General features: G+C 46.8%; 1 protein-coding gene across 7 annotated transcripts in view; it reads left to right on the top strand.

Moving 5' to 3' along the window:
* The first annotated feature begins 3,844 nt into the window (after nt 1-3,844).
* Nucleotides 3,845-7,685, top strand: part of Chid1 (chitinase domain containing 1) — a 46,770-nt gene continuing 42,929 nt past the window's right edge. For 3 of the 7 annotated variants that reach the window (NM_026522.6, NM_001369350.1, NM_001142681.2), the window contains exon 1: nt 3,922-3,977. The gene's annotated coding sequence lies outside the window, so the exon portion shown is untranslated. Of the gene's footprint in view, nt 4,141-7,685 lie in introns of all 7 variants that reach the window. The other 4 variants (XM_011249850.3, XM_006536231.4, NM_001369351.1 and 1 more) reach the window with 3 other exon arrangements.

Raw genomic sequence — 7,685 nt, 5'->3', positions numbered from 1 at the left:
GGTTGCTACCCAGCCTCCACTTCTCTTTAGTTTGGGGTTTTAAGCTAGTTTTAGAATACTAAGAAGCATAGAAAGTCCCCTGCAAGCATGTTGAGGCAGCAGCTCTTTGCAAAGCCCAAATGCTGTAGGTATAGAGCTACATGGATCCCAGATGGCTGCCCAGCTGCTGACACCTATACACAGCAACCATCATGGCCAAGGTCAGCCAGGCCAGCCGTGTGGGACACAAACAATTTGCTGTGCTGGCCCTGGAGCTCTTTCCAGAAGCTTCCTCCTTCCTTCTTTCCTGGAATTGCTTATTCCAGCACTGAGAGAGGATGTCTCTGTCCACAGTGGGAGAGGGATCTGCAACACAGAGTGCTGGGATGCATCCATCCTTCTGAACTTCTACCCTTTGCACAGGGATGTCTCTAGATCCAGGCATGGTATGAAACACATACCTTCTAGATGACCCAGGCCAAGGACTTTGGTTAGAACATAGCAGAGACGTGGGTCTCACTGTCAGGCAGGGGCTTGTTGGTGCTGATTTGGCAAATGAGTGGCACAGAGCCACTTTTAAAAAAAATTTATTATATGTAAGTACATTGTAGCTGTCTTCAGACACTCCAGAAGAGGGCTTCAGATCTCATTACAGATGGTTGTGAACCACCATGTGGTTGCTGGGATTTGAACTCAGGACCTTTGGAAGAGCATTCAGTGCTTTTACCCGCTGAGCCACCTCACCAGCCCACAGAGCCATTTTCAAGACTAGGACTGTACCTTCACCCCACTGGGATGCTGTTGAGGACACCTCTTAGGTTGTCCCCAGGAAGCAGGCTTAGGCTGAAGATCCTTAGCTGCCCATGTGCATGAGGGTGGTATGTTCCCAGAACAAGACCAGAGATCCCATTGGTAACAGAAAGCCCACTGGGTGGACAGCAACTGCCCTGCTCTTGCCCACTTTCCAGTGCCAACTGCAGACAGATGGTGGCTCAAGACAAACAGCGTCATAATACCAGCCTGGGACCCACGGCTCAGGGTCAGAGCTTGGACCTTGGTCAGGACATCCCACATTGCTGTGGTAACAAAGACTGAGAAACTGACTAAGGTCTGGTTTAGTGCTCTGGCCAGGGGAGTTATACTCAGATTTACACTAAAGTTAAAAGAACTAGGAACAGGGGCTGGAGAGATGGCTCAACGGTTAAGAGCACTGACTGCTCTTCCGAAGGTCCTGAGTTCAAATCCCAGCAACCACATGGTGGCTCACAACCATCCATAACAAGATCTGACACCCTTTTCTGGCATGTCTGAAGACAGCTACAATGTATTTACATATAACAACAAATAAATCTTTTTTAAAAATTAAAAAAAAAAGAACTAGGAACTAAGATTCAGTTTGCTTGTTTATTTATAGGCAGGGTCTCAGTTAGCCCAGGCTGGCTTTGAATTTATTGACTATCAGATTTCAGTTATGAGCCACCATGCCCACATTTTTACAGTGACATTTTTACAGTCACTTTTAGATGCCTTTGTATAATATTTTACTCCACTTCAAACACAATTAAATAAGCATTTTCAAACTCTTTCTCTCTCTCTTTCTCTAAATATATACATATACATATATATGTAGATAGATAGATAGATAGATAGATAGAGTGTGTATGTTGCTATATAACCCAGGCTTGCCTTGCACTTATGGCCATCTTCCTTTTAAGTGCTGATATTATAGCGCCATGCATCATCACATCTGGCTTCAATTTCTAAAATGCCCCGCATTTTAGTACTTTGTTTAAATGAGCAACAATATCTCAGGAATCCCAAGAATTTGAATTTTTAAAAACATTAATTCCTTGGGCCAAGGGGCTGACTCACTGGGTAAAGGCACTTGATTAGAAACCTGACAGTCTGAGCTGGATCCCCAGAAACCACATGGAGAAAGGAGCGCCAATTCCCAGAAGTGGTCCTTTGACCTCCACATGCCTCCTACTGCTGCTTGCTACACACACACACACACACACACACACACACACACGCACACCATATAATAGATAAGTAAATAAATAAAAATTTAAAACATCTTTTTCAAACAAAAATAAATAAATGCAGAAAATCTAAAGTTACCTCAAATACTGCAGAAACATTAAAATTGGAATGGATTCACTAATACGGAGTGTTAATGCTTTAGTTCTGATTCTCTTGGTCTTTTCTATCCATCTTTCTGTATTTTCTGTGTGACTAAAAGGTGGCTAAACACTTGAAATCAGTTTGGGGCTGGAAACATAGTTCATTGGTAGAGTGTTGGCCAAGTAGGTGTTTAGTCCTGAGTTCACTCCTAATACCGTGGAGGGGAGAGAAGCCAGTGTTCACCTACACACACATACCAGAGATCTGGGGCACCCTTTGTCAGGCTGTGCAGGTGAGGGCAGGGCAGACTTTGTGGGTACAGCTCAACAGGCTCCTGAGCATCTGTCTAATGGAACCCTGAAAGGGGCTGGTCTTGAGTTCTGTTTTTCTCTCCTTTCTGTTCTTAAGAGTCTGCAACACAGACTGGGAGTGGAATCCTTAGTGGACTTTGCCAAGTCTTTAGCTCAAAGACCTCTTACATCAGTCAGATCCAAATGCCTTCGCTGGTTTAAAAGAATGATGGTCTCTTTAGTATTGCTTGGACTGAACAATTCTCAGGACATCCACCTCTCCAGAGTTCTGCCCACTTGGAATCACTGTTCTGGGCATTTGTTCCTAGTAGGGTGCTGAGCTGGATGCCAGGAAAGCAGATGGTGATGCACAGCATGCCTTAGCATACACACCCAGCCCCGCCCCTGTAGAAAGGCTTGGGGGACAGCTGGCAGAAAATATGGGGAAGAGAAAGGAGGAAACGTGATTCGGAAGGAAGAACACGAAGCTCAGCTCAGTGAGAAACCTCTGCAGCAGCAGGAATGGGGAAACAGCCGCACTGCAAATCCTGGAACAGACCATAGTGGAGTGGGCCAGAGGGTTTAACTGGGTGTGGACAGGCCAAATGTGGTTTCTGCAGGAAACTGCTGGGAACAGCAAGGGATGGGGGTGGGGACTAGTCAGCTTGATGAAAAATAAAAATGCTGGTCACGTGTGCTTTCAACCCACTCGAAGAAGTGTCTGGGCTCCTCTTGCTAAAGCTGAGATGGGGGTGGGGAGCGTGGTGTCTGCCTCTGTGGGTTCTAGCTCCTACAATTTGCAAGACCAAAAACGAGGACCAAGACAGCTCTGGGATTTAGGCAGATAGAATGTTCGCTGTGCTAGGCCATCTGGAGAAGGATGTTATATTGCCTGGAGCAGTGTCTCTACTGGAGACAGTGTAGTGGGCACTGCAAACCTATAGATAGTGACAGAAATGTGGCAACTGGGATAATGTGGAGGTTCAAAGACTTGGCGCACAGTCTGTCCTGACACATCTGGGAGACTACGGAACTGACTATGCGCATAGTGACCCACGTCCCCCATACTTGACAGGGATGGGTTCCCAAGACCCTAAAGGCCTTGGTGGTCACATAAGTGGACGTAATGTAGACTTCAGCACAGTGCTGAGGCAGCCAGCCATCAATCCCGGAGAGGGGATGTTCAACATCACCACCAACTTCTCTGGGAGGATTTCGGGATCTGACCCCACTATTCTGCTGTACGACAGGCCCTTGATCAATAGAGGGACTGGCTGCAGGAGCGGAAACAGCACCTACGGCTACGAAGTACACGTTCCGCACACTCAGCTCTGTCTTCATCCAACTGACGGTCCCGATCCACTCTCAGCCCTTCTCCAGCTCGCCGGTCGCTACGAGGCTCCACCTCTAACTCCGCCCTCCAGCCATCTCGGTCCCGCCCCATCCCAGCGTGCCGTGCGCAAGGCATCTAGGAAGCTGGCGTGGCGCAGCGGGAGCTTGTGGAGGCCAGTGGGCGGGACTTCCGGTTGATTAAATCGTCTTCCGGCCGTGCTTGATGGGTCTGGCCGGTCTCCTGACATGAAGGTGAGCCCGGCTGTGGCGGCAATGGGACTGCTTCATCTTCCGCGTCACAATGCGGGAACGTCGGGCAGCGAGGCTCTCCCCGGACAGAACGGGCAGAGTGTGAGCGGGAAGGAGAGGGCACGGATGAGAGCAATATGGGAGCTATGAATGTGAGGGCGAGGAAGTGAGTGAGGATGAGAGGGTTTGAGGGGGAGAGCGATCGTGTCAGTGTGAGAAGAAACAGATGTGAGGGTGAGTGGGAGCTCGTGCGGAATAAGCAGATGTGAGGGTGAGCTGGTGGAAGAAACAGATGTGAGGGTGAGTAGGTGTCAGAAAGCAGGTGTGTCAGCCTGAGAGTAAGGGCGTATGTGAGAGAGCGAGCGGGTGTGAGGGCCCGAATGGGTGAGGGGAGATGTGAGAACATGGACTTTATTAGGGGTGAGAAAGCGAGTGGGGATGAGTATGAGCAAGGGTGAGAGAGTGTTAGGGTGAGAGCAGGTATGGGAGAGAGTGTGACATTGTTCTTTAGTAGAAGTGTGAGCGCCAAGTGTGTGACTGTGAGGAAGCTTTCGAGCCAACAGTAATCTGAGAATATGAGCGAGCACAGGCCGTTGCATAAAATCAAGAGAGCCCGTAGCGATGGCTTTAATCCTAGCACCCGGGAGGCAAAGGCTGGCAGATGGATCTCTGTGAGTCCGAGGCCACCCTGGTCTATAGAGTGAGTTTCAGGTCAGCCAGGGCCACATAGCAAGACCCTGTCTCCAAAAAAGAGTTTGGGGGTGGGGCAAAAGAAGCCGCAGGAAGCACGTGTGAACAGCACAGTAGTGAATGTGTTAAGTTTATGTATGTGCCAGTGTAGCTGGATATGAAGAAACATGGGTGAGTGGTGTATAAAGGAGTATAAACATGAACCAGGATGTAAGATAACGAAGTCAGAGATTTCAGATATGTGAGTTAGTGTGCATAGCTTGTGGAGCCACAAATGAACGAACGATGACATGAGTGTGCAAACGAGTTAGCAAGGCCAGAGTGGCTGTCGGGCATAGAGAATGAGCTCTATGTGGAGGGCCCAGCCTCAGGTAGGAGGGTATACAGCAAGTTGTATGGGTTCCTTCAAGTTTGCTAGGTACATGAGGCCTTACCCTCAGCGCAGCCTCAAATCTTGAACACTCTGTGATGGAAAATTTCCAAAGAACTTTCCACAGATCTCTAGACTGGAGCCCAGGGAGGCCCAGAGACAGTGTGCTGGTGACAGAACTATAACTTGAGCCATCTTATCACAGTCCTGTTTGCATTGCATTGTATAGTTGGGATGGGATGGTAGCCACGTGCCCCATGGCTTGGTGGGCTGCCCCCTGTGTTGGTTTCCTTATCTGTAAATGGGAATAACATTTATGCCTGCCTGAGTCCTGGTCTGTGGAGAGAACTTGTGGATAATTCACCAGGTTTGGCATGCAACATATGGTCAATAAATGTCACCTGGGGTTGTGATCATCCTGCTTCTTACGTCACCTTCATTTCCAACCATACACTCACCCACCTCCTCATATGAACAGTTCACTCCAAAATGTGTTCTCAAAAATGAAAATGTAGGCTGACCATCATACTTGCTGTAAGAGCAGTGAATCTATTAGAACTGAAGGCTGAAAGTATGGCCCAGTATTTTCTTAGTATATGGAAAGCCATGAGTTCTAATTCCCTGCTCCTACAAAACCGATATTAGGCAGCAATAGTAAAAGGTGCTCAGGATACATCAATCGGCATCCCACAAATCCTGCAATACCAAAGCAGGAGCTTAGTGTGAGAGCCAAAGACCATCTCTGTTGTTATTGTTGTTTTGAGATAGGGTCTCCTGTAGCCCAGCATGGCCTTGAACTCAACTACATCGCTAGAAATGTACAACTACATAACTGAGAAATGACCTTGAACTCTTAATTTACCTACTTCTACCTTCCAAGTGCTGGGATCACAAATGTGATCCACTATGCCCCATTTAAAACTTGTTCTTTTAATTTTTAAAAAATTGTTTTTTATTTTATGTTCACTGGTGTTTTGCTCAAAAGTATGTCTATGTGAAGGTGTCATCTCCTGGAACTGGAGTTGTAGACAGTATGTTACACACATAAATGACCTTGAACTCCAGTCCTCTGGAAGAATAATCACTCTTAATCACTGAGCGATCTCTCCAGAGTCCCTCGTCCCCATTTAATGTTTTCACCAACTTATTTTTATATGTATGTGGTTTTTGCCTGAATGTATTTATGTGCTCACAGAAGCCAGAAGAGGGTGGTGAGCTGCCATGTAAGTGCTAGGAGTTAAACCCAGATCCTCTGGAAAAGTAGCCAGTGCTCTTAACCGATGACCATCCCTTTGGCCCCCACAGTTAATTCTTGTTTTTTTTTTTTTGTTGTTGTTGTTGTTTTTGTTTTTTGTTTTTTGTTTTTTGTTTTCTTCGAGGCAGAGTTTCTCTGTATAGCCCTGGCTGTCCTGGAACTCACTTTGTAGACCAGGCTGGCCTCGAACTCAGAAATCCGCCTGTCTCTGCCTCCCAAGTGCTAGGATTAAAGGCATGGGCCACTACCGCCCGGCAGTTAGTTCTTGAGAGAGAGCTGAAGTGGACAGTGCACCACAAAATTAACACCAATTCGATTCTTTAACTCTGCACATGCACAGCAGATTGTACACATAATTTATACACATTAATGCATTTCTTTGTAAAAAGCACCTGACATGTCTTGCTTTGAGTCTGCTTGAGAAACATTTGAAAGCTTCTCCTATGACTTGTCAGCCTCACTAAGACAGTCCTTCCAGTGGGGAATGATTTGTAACCCCAGAGTTACGAGAAGTATAGCATGTTCTCCGTTGTTAGCTTGGTATAAGCAGAAGCCAAGACTCAAGTAGGCCGAATTTATAACATTCCACCCTGTGTACAGGGTGTGCTGCCCAAAGGACAGCCATTAATGCTGGAAGACAAAACACATTTTGATGTAAGAATGCTATGAGACCCTAGGAGTCTGCTATGTGAAGAACATGACAGAGAATGTGCCCTAATGGTCGTTTGGGCAGTGGGAGCCATGGAAGGTGCAGTAGCTTGGACACCCTTTATATCATTATACATGCCTCACCCTTGTATACCCTTAGTAGTCTAGAAAGTTGGGTCACCCCACCCCTTCTTTTTAACAGGGTTTCTTTGTGTAGCCTTGGCTGTCTTGGAACTTGATCTGTAGACCCAGCCTTGGAGATCCACATTTATGAGCGTCTAGGAACATGGTGGTAGCATTGATTTTTGTTCTGCTCCACTTCAGACACAACCCAACGAACCTATCTTCCTCTATGTGTCCAGAGAGACCCCCACCTTTTTGGTATTTTGGGGTTTTGTTTCTGGGTTTTTTTGAGATAGGGTTTCTCTGTGTAATTGCCCTGGCTGTCCTGGAACTCACTCTGTAGACCAGGCTGGCCTCAAACTCAGAAATTTGCCTGCCTCTGCCTTCCAAGAGCTGGGATTAAAGGTGTGTGCCACCACACCCAGCTAAAAGGATTTATTTTTTTAAAGCACGCGTATATGTTTGTGTCTCTGTATGAGCATCTAAGTGTAGGTATTTATAGAAATAAGAATGGAGCATTGGATCCCCTGGAACTGGGGTTATAGGTGATTGTGAGTACCTAACGTGTGCTGGCAACCTATCTCTGGTCCTCTACAAGAGTCGTATGTACTCTTATTTGCTGAGC

The sequence above is a fragment of the Mus musculus genome, chromosome 7 (genome assembly GCF_000001635.26).
Source record: "Mus musculus strain C57BL/6J chromosome 7, GRCm38.p6 C57BL/6J".
NCBI lineage: Eukaryota > Metazoa > Chordata > Mammalia > Rodentia > Muridae > Mus > Mus musculus.
Note: the sequence above shows the minus strand (reverse complement) of the source record. Positions and strands in the feature narration are given on the sequence as shown.